Source organism: Macrobrachium nipponense, chromosome 15 (genome assembly GCF_015104395.2).
Source record: "Macrobrachium nipponense isolate FS-2020 chromosome 15, ASM1510439v2, whole genome shotgun sequence".
Taxonomy (NCBI): Eukaryota; Metazoa; Arthropoda; class Malacostraca; order Decapoda; family Palaemonidae; genus Macrobrachium; species Macrobrachium nipponense.
Genome location: NC_087208.1, coordinates 74,175,143 through 74,190,301, shown reverse-complemented (window position 1 = coordinate 74,190,301; position 15,159 = coordinate 74,175,143). Strand labels below are relative to the sequence as shown.

Sequence of the window (15,159 nt, the reverse complement as noted above, 5' to 3'; positions counted from 1 at the left end):
GTATGAGTTGGAACTTGCAAAGGGATTTGTGTTTTTTTGTGTTGAATGTTTTGTTGACCTATACTGCGAAACAAACTCTGGCCGTTCCGTCATCTTATTTTTCTTGGGATTACTTAATAAAAACAATATCATCTCTTGTAATGAGGCAAAGGATTAACCCCTCCATTACCAGAACCTTTCATTATCTAAATAAATGAGTCTGTAGCCAAATTATAAATTAAAACTCAGAATAAAAGTATATATTAATGATGTCAGCTTCCTCGTCACCCCATGAATTCAAGTAAGGTATACGTAACTAAATTATATATTAGAAGTCTTCTAATGATAGCCATAATATAAGCCAGACTGTACCCAGAAAGAAAGGGATTAAATACCAAATAGTTATACTTGATGTTCTTTCTCAATGAAATTTGTGCCTTTGAAACTGTTTATATATCAGTAATATATGACCTTTCAACTTTTGAACCTTTAATATACTATAACTAGAGAACAAGAATGATTTTAGTAACAATATATATCCTCCTAAATAAGAGTAATATGGAGGTAAAAGGCATCGGTATCGGCCAAAAATTTGGTACCGGTGCATCCCTAATTTCATCTCTGTGGTTATGAACAGAGACAAACGTCAGGACAATATATATAAACGCGAATTTTGTATATACTATACAACGTCACCATCACCATCACAACCACCTCCCAGGCAGAACGACGCAAGTCTTTTGTCAAATTCTGTACTCCTACACCTCTCCTTAAAGACATGTTCACAGTGAACATGAAACTACATCATCCCACAACACAATACACACACAATATATATACATACATATATATATATATATATATATATATATATATATATATATATATATATACATACATATATCACACATTATTTAAGCTCTCACGAACTGGTTTTTGTATATGGCCTGTTAACCTTCTTTCAAGAAAACACAATTATGCATACGCATCTGCGTGTGAGGTGACTAGGGAACCCCAGAACGCAAAGTGTCAAGCGATCAGATTGCAACTGGTTCAGAAGAAAAAAAAAAACCTTTAGTAGCTCCCTTCCTCTAAAGGTTTTCATCTGAAATCTTAAAAATTACTATTCATATTCTCTTTCTCACCATTGTGTATAGAAATAGCTTCTTTCTCCAAAACAAACTAGGCGAACAAAATTTGAGAATAACTGCTCATCTCTCCAATTTTCTCACCGAGTTTCTATATTTCCTGATACTTTTTAATCTGTAAATATTTCTGCCAATATGTTAACACTAATTTGAAAGTATTACACACACACACACATCCATATATATATATATATACTATATATATATATATATATATATATAGATATATATATATATATATATATATATATATATAAATGTTTACTGTTACATTTTTTTATGTTCACACATTTTAACCCACAATTTCCGTTCAAAATTCTATCTTAACTTACTTCCATAGGGAATTATAATTAAACAAGTGCTACGCTACCAGTGAGATTCGAACTGCCGCCTAGTTTGACAAACAGACAGGTGGCAAGCAGTAGCGGAACTAGAAATTTTTTCAGTGGGGAGGCACTTGGTTTTAAATATATATATATATATATATATATATATATATATATATATATATATATATATATATATATATATAATGTGTGTGTGTGGGCATATACTACATTGCATGTACTGAATTACAAGGAGTTACTAGGGTTAAGATGTCTCAAAGTCTTATTAATTCATCCGAGGAGACATCATGTGCTCACTTATCTTTAGGAGCAAGTTGTACAATTCATTCAGTGTTCTAATGATTTTGTCTAGCTTTCTTTTGACCTATTCTGTACTGCTGCTGTTTACAACTTCAGGTGGCAGTTTATTCCATGTGTCACATATCTTGTATGAGAAGTTCCCACAATACCGTGTTGTATCTCTTCAGTTTTAGTTTCCATTCATTATTTCTTGCCTAGTTTTCGTTTAATGTGAAGAAGTTACTGTCTACCTGTGTTATGCCTTTCAGTATTTTGAACGTCTTTATTAGTTGTCCTGGCAATCGTCGTGTTTCTAGGTTATACATATTCAGGCCCTCTAGGTGTCTCTAGTAACCTATCTGCCTGATGGATGGAATTAACTTTGTGGCTCATGCTTGTACCCTTTCTAGTCTATTTATGTCCTTTTTTTTAAATGTTGATGACCAAAACTGTACTGTATATATACTCAAGATGTTGTCTAACTATTGATATGTAGAGCAGCAGCACTTTCTCTTTATTTCTGTATCTGAATTGCCTCTTACTGTATCCCACTAGTTTCTGTGGCTTTTTTTCAGCTTTTATGCATCATCATGTGGATTTTAAGTCCTTGATAATTAAAACTCCAAGGTCCTCTTCTTGTTCTACGCTATTTATGTCATTCCCAGGCAGCATGTAGTTGGCATAAGGGTTATTTGTTCCTACTTGTAACACTACATTTATCCAGGTTAACAGGCATTTGACATTTTTTACCACTCTCCTATTTTCTCTTCCACTGTATCTGGGTCTGCTGCATTTACACCTACTTTGGTGTCATCTGCAAATTTGGCTATCCTGCTAGTAAAGCCTACAATCTGACAATTCTGATTCTTCACCATTTATTACGATCTTGTTTCCCATTAGTTAGCCAGTCTGCTAACTTTTGCCATTAGTTTCTTGTGTGGAACTTTGTCAAAGGCCTTTTGGAAATCTAATTACGGTATATTTATTGCTCTACTGCTGTCGTTAATGCCAAGCATGGTATGAAAAAACTCCAAGTTTGATAAGCAGGATCTGTTTTGTCTGAAACAGTGTTGGCGGTTTAAAAAGTTGCTTCAATCAATATGAGAGAGAGAGAGAGAGAGAGAGAGAGAGAGAGAGAGAGAGAGAGAGAGAGAGAGAGAGAGAGAGAGAGAGAGAGAATTATGAAAATTTTTAAATTTTTTCCAATACCTGTAGCTTACAAATAACTAGCAGGGGAAGTTTCTTTGGCAAATTTAAGCATTAAATACTTACACATTACTAATTTATCCATGGAGGGGGAGGGCACTTGACCAGGTGCCCCCCCCCTCCCCCCCTCTGGAAATCATTGTCTGCCAAGCACAGCGGCAGTTCGAATTCTACTGGCGGCTAGGGACTTACCAATTACAATTCCCCTTTGGTGTAAGTTACTCAGTAGGTATTGTTTAAAAATATAAAATATATATATATATATATATATATATACTATATATATATATATATATATATATATATATATATATATATATATAAGCGAATACCACGGGAAATGATAGACAGGAATCCAAGCGCTTTCGTCTTTATTCGACATCGTCAAGGAGCTACTAAAGTACAATCGGAGAGGAAGGCCTCAGTACAAACAAGATCAGGAATACCAGATGGTTAATTATCAAAAGGGTAAAAATAAAAATTAAAAGGGATAATCCAGGATTATCGGATATCACACGGTCACAAACTTAAACAGATTCTGACCCTAACCGAAATTACAAAGTATCTTTACAGTCCAAAACATGTAAAAACTGAATATATTAATTTTGTTGCTTATATTTATCTACAACTTTTTTCATTATGAAAGCATCAAGTTTAAATAAACCAGACTTAAATTTAGAACATTTCTATTATTTGACTTGATAAAACAAGATTCAATGATATCCTTTAATTCTGTGTCATTACATGGGACTAAGGCTCATTGCTGACTCCAGTTAATAGGATGGTCTAAATCTCTCATATGTACAAATAATGCATTCGATATTTGCCCAGTTCTCACAGAATATTGATGTTGCTTAAGACGCTGTGAAAGAGATTTGCCGGTCTGTCCGTAATAGATTTTATCACACTTTTTGCAAGGATTCCTGTCTATCATTTCCCGTGGTATTCGCTTATTTATGAAGTCACGTGCATCTACTGTGATTTTTTAAGCATATATATATATATAAAATATATATATATATATGATATATATATATATATATATATATATATATATATATATATATATATATATACACACACACATATAATATCATTCATATGCACAAATGCATGTAAATATCGGCGTGTGTGTTTGTGCACTCTTTCTTTTTGAGGTTAAACGCCTGTTCCCTCTCTCTCTAGTACTGTATTCTTTCACCCCCCCCCCCCTCCCCCCCCCCCCCTAACCCCCTTCCGGTACTTGAGAAAAGACATCCCACCTCTTTGTCTAGTTTTAACTTCCCTTCACGGTCTCTTACTCTTCAATGCCCTCAGACAGCTAACTTCGTCGCCCCCACCTTTCTCTTTTTCTCTCTGCGCGTGCGCGCGCATATAAACGTCCTACGAAAAACTAAACACAATTGCAGCTTCCGTCTCCCCTTTATCTCTCATTCTCCGGCCTTTAGGTTCCATAAAGGTATGCGAGTTACGTGTCCCACCTACTGACAGAATTGTCATTTGCTACTGCACTTAAGTTCACCTCATACAACACATGGGGTGTGTGCTATACACTCAAGCTACGTACATGATTTGGCTGTCTCGAGAAAGTTACTAATCACCCTTAATTGGTCTCTCATTCTACCTACATGGCAGACATGAATTTGACTGAAAAAAAAACTGTGACCTCATTCAGAAATGCCGTGATCAATGATGATAAATCGTGCAAAAATTTTCAATAGTCGGAAATAATTATATGCTTTGACACGGCAACTTAACCTGGAAGGACCAGTTTGCTCTAATTTGAAATAAACAGGTTGGGCACTTTTCCTTATCAACATATGTGCAGCTCAAGACTACTCGATTTCATTCCATATGTCCACCTTAGGTGAAGATGTGGCACACCCGCATGGCTAGATAGCGATTGGCTGATAATCATCTTTCCGATATCGTTATAATTATTCAATGATTTCTTCAGTAAACGATGGGCAAATTCGTCAATTTTTATTTTGATATTTTTCTGTCCTTACTTTAAGCATTTTGTTGTCATATATATCATTACTTTAAGCATTTTGTTGTTATATATATCAGTCAAAATTATTTTTTGTAACATTTACTTATTCATTCTTTCTATGCATCATTCCAATGGCTTACATAACATTTGCTCGGCAAATACTCATGGAATTGCCCAACGAGTGAGCTGATATATTGATCTGAATATACAAGAACAAAATTGTATAACTATGGAAAGTATTTTGGCAGAAAATCGTAATACCATACAGGAAAAAAAAGGGGGGGAGAAAATCCCGTCTTCTAACCGCTGCTGAGTGGTCGTTCCTTCACTTTTGACAAACAGCTTCATAGACACAATTTTCATACTATTTTGAATATCACCCCATTCATATGTTTACATGCAAGAAATCATTTAAATATTTTACCTTTTATTCGCATTCGCATTGCCAAGTCTTTTATTTACCTACAATGCAACTATTCATTAGTGAAAGCCCGTCGTTCATTTGTGTTAGATCTGTGTAAATTGTTTGACACAATCTCGTCTGTCGTGTGCTTCTTAAATTACCAAAACAAATTGGCATGTTCAGGACCTAATTAGGATGGTGTGAGGACTCTTTGTATACATAACTGAAACGAATCTAGAATTTAGGCCAAAGGCCAAGCGCTGAAATTGACAGTAAAAGGTTTGAAAGGTGTAACAGGAGAGAAAACCTCTTAGCAGTTGCACTATGAAGCAAGTGTTAGGAGAGGGTGGAAAGTAAGTTGAAGAAAGAGAATATGAAAGGAGGTAGAGTAAAAGGAACAAAAGAGGTTGCAGCTACGGGCTGAAGGCACGCTACAAAGAACTTAAGATATCCCCACAGGAGGTACACCGACGGCACTAACACCCCCGTTCGAGATTTGTTTACATATAAGCATTCAGATTTATTACTCAAGAAATAATTTGCGCCCTTATCGCAGTCACTTTGATTTCAACTAATAAAGAGCTATCTATGCGTATTGTCACATCTGTCTACAACCTACGTGGGCGAGAGGCCAGATGGAATGAAACAGACAATAGAAAACTCCCAAGTGTCCTATCATTGTTTACGATCCAATTTAAACAAGGAAATCGTTGTGAATTTATAGATTTTATGTGATTATAATCTGTATACAGATAACAAAAATCGTCCAAACATAATTCAAAGTCAAATTAGTCCGGGATTTTCCTTTCAGACATCACGAATGGAAATTGAATGAACTTCTGATTTTGACGACGACTTGACACCATTTCCCTTTAACAAGTTTAAAATGGGTCAATAAATAGTTAATAACGGTTCGTTCCGATTAATAACGAATATGGCGGGAAGCTTTCTCTCCATTTCCAATGGGGCTCTAACTTTCATTCATTCTACTCCTTATACCTGAAGAGACGATCCATCACATTCCGTCATTTATTATTTGAATGTTTTTTCCTTCGGTTTCCTTATTTGGAGTTTCACCCGAAAAATATCTAACCTCCTTCCAAATCTGTCATTTCCCCACTCAATTTTATGAATGCATCCTTTCCCGTCAAGATATACTATACCACCACAAACTATTTTTCATAATGTGACTGCTTCAAGATTATAAGCCCGCATACACTATATATATATATATATATATATATATATATATAGATATATATATATATATATATATATATATATAATAAATTTCAGACACGTGCATATTATGATTACTAATAAAAAAATTAAAAAAATCATAGAATCACGGCTCTGATGGCGTATTCATAATCAAATCATAAAAAAATTACCCAGCAGCGATAATAAAACCATAAACCTATTTTTCTTGACAATATCCAATTATCAACAGAGATTATTGCGATTATTTCTTAGTATTTTCTATGAATCACTTTGCTTTCGAGTTCAAGTATGTTTTGAAAGCTAATCACTATCACATGTTTTTAACTTGCTTGTCTCCTGTATCAGTCAAATGCACACAAAGCCTACTTATACATTCTTCATCGAACTTGAAATGCAGAGTTTGTTAATTTAAATAAACTGCTGCCAGGGGGGTGGGGGTGCGTAGCTACGGTGCATTTAAATAAGTCTGTTTATCAATCGTGGAACTGCCTATCATTGATTACAAAAATAAATTCATAGAAGTAATATATATATTATATATATATATATATATATATATATATATATATTATATATATATATATATATATATATTAAGTGTTGTATTGAAAAAACAACACCATTTACACACATTGTTTGATTTTAATATACCATTAGTTAGCAAGTTATTTAAATGGTTATATTACTGCATTCAAATATGGAACAGTGCACCTAAGAGATGTAGTTTGCTACCTACTTAGGCATTGTACTTGATCACTGCTAATGAATATTTTTTTTACTAATAATCACAGCAAATTGTGATAATAATAATAAAATAATAATCTAATCATGCACAAAAAGACAAATTCTAATCATAATAAAAATATATACCAAACCTAAAGTAATCATAATCAGAAATATGAAAAACAACAACAGAACATCATAATCTTATCACAATCAAAAATTTTTCCCAGACCATATATAATCAAAATCAATTTAATTACTTACTTTTCTTTACAAGCATGCCCATACTGATATATATATATATATATATATATATATATATATATATATAATATATATATGTGTGTGTGTGTGTGTGTGTGTGTGCAATGTACTGTACGTTTGTGTTCTTTGAAAGAATTACAACCTGAAAACTTCACAAACCCTGCTGCATACCCTGGTACCGTGACCACCACCAAACCCCAAACACTCCCTCATCGAGTTACTACTACTCTCCTGGTCTGGTCTCCACCATACTATCCTCCTCCCCATATCGAGTTACCAGCCCACTACCATCAACACGGATCGATATAAAACATTTCCAAAGGGGAGAGCCTTGGGGAGCAGTGCCACGAAAGCTCCAGTCGATAAATAATCGATGAGAAGAAAATAAGAAAAGGATCAATGAAATACTTCAGTGAGAGAGAGAGAGAGAGAGAGAGAGAGAGAGAGAGAGAGAGAGAGAGAGAGAGAGAAATTACATGACGAGAAGCTCTACCGTGTTATTATTTCCCTCTCCATCTGAGCTGAGACCAACAACAACTGAGTAACATCCAAGTTCTAAATGCACAGCAGCCCTAGACGACATTACTAGACAACAAAACACACGTACACAGTTTCGTCCTCCCTCCTCGTCGGGTTCGGGGATCGAACGAGGCCCTAGAGAGAGAGAGAGAGAGAGAGAGAGAGAGAGAGAGAGAGAGAGAGAGAGAAGTGGGGGGGGGGTGAATTGAGCTGCCAGATAGGCTAAAAATTCCCCTCATTGGGCTGCTCCACACTCATCCTCTCTGAGACCACGCCGTCCGTTCCAATAAAGTCTTCTCCACCGCAGCGGCACATTCGTCGAGGTCAATGACTGAAAGGGTAACATGGCAGAGAGAGAGAGTTGGGAAGGGGGGGGGGGGGGTTCATTTCGCGTGAAACAATGTGAAGTGTAGCTGATATGTAATGTAACATTCTCTCTCTCTCTCTCTCTCTCTCACAAGGTTCACGTATGCCAAATTTTACACTACCCACGGGTTCATTTTGGCCAAGAAAATATACAGCTGCCCTTACCCTGCGGGGTATATTTACTATCATTATTTAAATACAATTTTATATCTAACAAGCACATGCTGATATGATACACTGGAAAACAAACAGATGAAGATTAAACAACAATAAGAAAGTCAGTCAAAAGCGCTATATCTAGTAGAACCAAAACTACAATGGAATTTCCTGACCAATGAGTATATAACCCCTTTGGGGAGAGGTCTGCCCCGGAATCGACAAGAAATAATAAGCCTGAAGAGGCCGGGAGTGATGTACCAACTGGCACAAACGGTACTGGCTTTCTTCGAAATGGATGATGTGTTGCTGGTGGTGGAGGACTGTGCCACGGCTTACGAGTCACTGACCTATGGCATGTACGAAAAGGCCAACAACCCGAGACCTGGTATATATCAACGTTAGGCTTGGGCGGTGAGGGACACCTACGAGACGGCCATTCCCTTCTGAAGATCGACGAGCAGGAAACCGGAAATATCCGACAATTCCAAAAGATGGCTCAAAGACAATTTTATTTTAATAACAACATATGGACGTCACTGAAACGGCAGACCCCTTTATCTTTTAACAATAAAACAAAGCGAGAGAAATTAACAAGAAAACATTGCTATATAAATGAAGAATTCAACTCGACGAAAACACATTAAGATATAGCGGAAATATTTTACACAATGGAGATTCTTCAACGACAGCTTCGGGAAACTGATAAACATACAAATACAAAATTATAGAGAGAAACCGGAAAAGGCGACGACACTTTTAGCCCCTACTTATTTCCCACACCCCCAAAAGCCGCCTCCGAGGAGATTTAATAACACCACCTCCCCTATATCCCACTAACACTTGATCTGCCACCAGCGAAAGAGATGTAAGATAAGTAATGGTGGGGGGGGGGGGGTGGGGGGGGGGGGGGGTACACGAACAACATTGATAACCTTAAAACTCAGTGTGTGACAAATTCAGGCAATCATAAATAAGTTATACATATAATCATGTATATAATACACAATTATACACACATATACATATAAATGCGGAAACTGAAAACACGATGCAGAGATATAACAAGTATTAAGCATGGCTTACAATATTCGTTGTAGGATGAAATCGCCCGAAAACTCAAATTTCGTACTTATGTAACTTAGAAAGAAATAACATGTCTAAACCAAAAGCCGTGTAACGTAATACAGCAACAATAAACAACTAATCGATAGCTACGCTACTCTTCACTTCCATAAACGGAAATTCGAAACTTAAACAAAAAAAGTGCAACAATCAATGGAGACATTATTATGCACGGCATTCACCTCGACCCGCATATGGCAATACTGCATGTCTCCCCCGTCAGATGGTGGGAGTACCCCACTACCTCCCAGAAGTGACGTCACAAAAAACAGCTGATGGACGCCACGTGAGGGGTGGGGGATTGAGGGATGGAGGGGGGGAAGGAAATGCAGAGAGCTGCCTGGAAAGCGTATGTGATGAACGCCTTGCTGCAAAGATTTAAATGACTACCAATGCCACTGTGTATTCATGTTTACATTTAATTTGAAATAAGTCATACTTCATAATTCTTGCTAGTGGGGAAATGGAATTGACCCAATAATAAATATTATTGCGGCTGAACAAAGATAATAATACCAAATACTCTATACATGAATGCTACTGTTATACATCTTCCACTAAAAAAGATCTGTAAAGATCTTGCCGTTGGAAGAAAGCCAGCGCCCAAGACCGTACGATAAACAAAAGAATAGCTTGCATATTGTTCTTTGGGTCAACCGTAATAACAAGCCATTGGTTAATCATATATCGTTGTCTTTACCTTCGTTAGCTGTACACAACGAAGACTCAGCTACTCATGAGAAAAGCCTGCTGGTTATAACAATGTTTGCTTTTCTTCACATTCGCCATTTTGGATGTTATACCCTAGCATCGCGAGTCGTGCGGCTGGCAGCTCGACACCGCCAGCAGTAACAACACTCCTAAACTCTCGTACGATACGGTACCGAACAGCATTGCAATAAAAGTGGAAAACAAGACGTACATAAAATCAGAGAAAATAAAGTCCGCTCGTCTGTAGCAACAGAATATTTGCTACCGTTTGATTCACATGTTAATTAATATAGTTGTTGGATACTCGAGGCCAAGATGAAATTGTGGAGACATGTTACGATGACTTCAATAAGTTTCAATCTAGCAAATGAAGACGAAGGCCAGGAGTGGAATATAAAGTATCTACATGTGTCCTCATCAAATGTAACAAATATATTCTTATTGGAATCATAATGATAACATCACATAGCGCTTCAAATAAAATTTCCATATCCTCAAAGGAAAATTAAATTGTAATAAAATTATGTAAACAATATAGATTAAGTATAGAAGGATCCACCATGCAGCCTGCCACAATGTTCGAAACCGGTTACCATGGCAACAACAGGTGTGTTTTGCTGCTAGTCGAGGGTGGTGGAGTACGAGATTGAATGGCTTACTAAGAGAAGGGAAGTTCAAAGAATCATAGGACTTCCCGCTTCTCTAAAACGTGAGCGGGAAGCTGGGATCTTTACCGTTGAATGTATAAGTGCAAAGAACGTTAGCCACTGGCAGATCATTTGAATATATAAAAAAATAAAATCAACACTGGGCAGCAAATTATGCCTTTCAATTTATATACTACCTTAGTGGTTGTCAATAAGGAGGAAAAATACGTCCTGTTCACTAACCTTGAATAAATAAGTTTCATGCACTCTAGCCAATACCTTATCGCAATGGTTTCACTGCATCAGTAACAGTAACTTTAGCATATGGATAAAGTACGGAAGTTTACGATAAAGTTACGGTTTCGTACGACTAAAGAAATAAATTTTGTATGTTACACAGCACATGGAAAGCTATCTATATTGTTGGCTCCTTAAAACAGTAAAGTTGCAAATTACTATTACAATATCTATCACAATTAGGCTTACAATACTGTATACCTAGCTTGGCTTTATCATTGTTTGTTTAATCAGAACTTCCTTTGTAATGTAATATCGTTTCCAATTCAGGTATTCTCTTACAAAAAAAATTGAAAGGACATCGGTTACAAAAACAATGTATATACCTGTATTCTTTAGGACTTTCAACCTAAACCTGACCTGACTGGAATCAATACAAAAAATAAATGGCTGGTTGTTCAATGGATACAATCTACATCTAATCCCTCTGAATTTAAAAACGGTCCAGCTTAGATACTGCCCTCAATTATAAAGTAATACTGGCCATCATATTGCAAAGTAGATGCAGAAAGGAATGTAATGTGGGTAATCTTTTATGCTGCATTCAAAAAGTAGGAATACAGTACTACTCCACTGTGACATGGCATGCCAAATGGCAACTGCGAAAAAAAAAAAGAAAAAAAAAAAAAAAAAAAAAAAAGCATTCATTGACATGCAACCATGTATAACAGTCCTTCAATTTATGGTGCTGGATCAAATCATTTATGTCTAGGCCTATGGGACACACATGGAAAACTAAATGTACAACGTATATGAGTTTCCTTTGACATCACAAAACTGGGGAAGGACACATCCCTTTAGGTAACATCATCTCTGGGGTCTTTTCTTCCACTCTTTTGTTATGTTCCACCAGATCATGTCAAGATTAGCGAACCCACTATTTTTCAAGATAATACTCTGCCACTTTGACTTATATATTATATATATATATGTACAAAATATGTATATATAATATAAATATATATCAAAGTAGTATAATATTGTTTTAAAAAATAGTGGGTTTACTAATCTTGACAAGATCCATTCCACCCAACTATTTACTATCCTCAAAACCTGGTAACTGAGGTTACTAACAAAATAGTTTCTTCTGTCTTGTACCCAAAATCCTGGTGATATTAATAAACAAGTTACCTAATGGCCAAAGTAATCCCCTTTAATGTTGTGATGCCCTTATTCATGCTGTATGAAGCATTGCTTTGTCCAGTAATTCAAAATAGCCTTTCCGATATTTTTTCTGCATAAATATTTGTGATTAGTAGGTACAGCATCATATCCTATGTAGCCTTGATAAATTACCAAAAACAAAAAACTTCTTCTCAAGATACTCTCTATGCTTAAAAACTTTTTTTAGACTAACATAAGCTGCCTGAAATAATATAATTACAAAGACCATGTTAAAAAAAAAAAAAAAAAAAAAAACCAAAAAAAAAAAAAAAAAAAAAAAAACCTGAGCAGACTTAGCTCTTTGCGAATTATTATAATACACTGACTTAGGGGAAAATTGCTTTGCTCACATGGATTAGACAAAAATAATCAACCAAGACTCAACCTTGTTGGAAAAGCCAGATGTTACAAAAAGGGAAAGCAGCCAGAAGCTAAATAAAAGAAATGAGGTCGCCTAACAAATAAACTATATACTTATGTAGGCTATGAGGAGTACCAAAGATCAACTTCCGAGACAAAATAATTTAAAATATGAAACGCCTTGGTACAAATGTGTGCTTCGTAAGTTTCAATGTTACGCAGGGACTTTATAAACTGGTCCTGATTTCTCTCCCATCTCAAGAGGGCTTTCGTGTGCAATTACCCTTATCCCTTACACAAAGTACATTTGCACATAGCCTACTACACAGTACTTCACCTCAACTTACACCACTGTGATCTAAACTAGGTTAATGGTCTAAGGCCTAACAGCAATCTGAATACTGAACCTGATAATACTGTGGTTTCACATTTCCGATTTCCAAAATCTAATAAGTGCATTAAACTATAGCTATAACAAAGTTTAGTGCAGGTAAATAATTTTGCCTATCTTACCTAATTATAAAAATGAACAATGGATTACATAAAGGTCAGTTTAACCTAAATAAACTTTTTCAAGCTTCAGGTAGAGCCCAAACCTTCATACTGTAATTACAACCAAATATTCCTGTACTAAGGTAGACCTAACGTTTCCAGGGTACTGGGTAGCTACCCACATTACACAATTATATGCCTGGATACCCCAAGCTATTATTTGGATAAAATTGTCTAGCTCTCAACGTGCAGCTCAAACTAGCTACCTATTTCAGGTAGAATTTAAAAAAGTCAATTAATTATTTATCCCGCACGATACAAATGGGAGTAAAAAAAAAGAAAGAAAATAGTTGAATTTAAAAAAGTCAATTAATTATTTATCCCGCACGATAAAAATGGAAGTAAAAAAAAAATAAGAAAATAAGCCTACCTAACAAATGGGAGTAAAAAAAAAGAAAGAAAATAGGTAGATTTTTAAAAAGTCAATAAATTATTTATCCCGCACGATACAAAAGGGAGTAAAAAAAAAAAAAAAAAAAGAGAAAGAGGCCTCCCTACATAGCCTAACCTACAATACTACGACCAGGCCCGACAGGGATAAGGAAATCCAACTAATGTCCAACTATAGCTGTAGAAATAGGCCAAAATCTATTGTTCTCTTGAGTTATTCAGCTTAATAACCTATACGGCTAAGCTGCCTCCCATTGACAAGAGTCTATCTGACCAAGGTCTTCCCTACCACACTACTATATACGAAGCCCATCCAAAAAAATATATTTTTACAAAAAATATATTTTTACAACAGAAATGAGCAAAAGCGACTCTCTCAAATATCATACCCCACAAATTCGCTAAGCATCCCATAGGGAAATGTGAGGAGTTGGACGGACAAGCGACGGCACAAATAGGTCCACGAAAAACAGCTGATCTGCAAAATGGCGTCTTCCACGAAGGTCCTCGTAGTCATCGTTGTCGCATTTCGCTCTCAATCAATCACCTTCCACTTTCACTTATCCGAAATGGACTCACCTTCAACCCTATGTGACAATAATTCAACAAATACTCGTCGAGTCCTTACCAGATTTGATGAATAAAACACAAAAAATCCGGAGGCGAAGGTGAAGTTGCTTCCACAAACTGATAATAACAATACACAAGAACTGTTGTTGGTCACGTGACTGAGAACTGAACGTTGATTGGTCAATCAAGTCATTTAAGCCACTCCGTTTTCTTTGAGGCTTATACAGGGAAGACTATTTCAGAGCTCCAGTGGTTATATTGGGCAATATAACAAGATAACTTTTGATAAAAATGAGTCATTCGTCACTCAGTGCTAATACTAAGAAAACTGAAATTTTGTAATCATCATTTTGATCACAAGCTGTAAGCAAAACAACTACATTAATAATGATAACTGTGAAAATTTAATTTTAATTTTGTCATTTTCATGTGTTAGACGTCAAATAGCATGCAATTACGCATTCGTATACAAAAAAATAATTTTGGAGAGAGAGAGAGAGAGAGAGAGAGAGAGAGAGAGAGAGAGAGAGAGAGAGAGAGAGAGAGAGAGAGAGAGAGCTTTCTGTGAATTCTTTAATAACTTGTTTACGTCTGATGATACAGTATTGCCTGACAAATACATAATTATAATCTATCCATCTCATAGACTCATATAGTTTTATTTTAGAACATATTGTTGAATAAACAAGTAAAAAATATAAACGCATTAATTTGTAATAATGCAAATAAGAAATAACAG

At 35.7% G+C, this 15,159-nt stretch overlaps 1 protein-coding gene across 3 annotated transcripts in view; it reads right to left on the bottom strand.

Annotated features, from left to right (window-relative positions):
- LOC135195057 (uncharacterized) overlaps window positions 1-14,609 on the bottom strand; it is a 153,326-nt gene extending 138,717 nt beyond the window's left edge. For all 3 annotated transcript variants that reach the window (XM_064221406.1, XM_064221405.1, XM_064221410.1), the window contains exon 1: window positions 14,479-14,609. The gene's annotated coding sequence lies outside the window, so the exon portion shown is untranslated. The remainder of the gene's footprint in view (window positions 1-14,478) is intronic.
- Window positions 14,610-15,159: the final 550 nt, after the last annotated feature.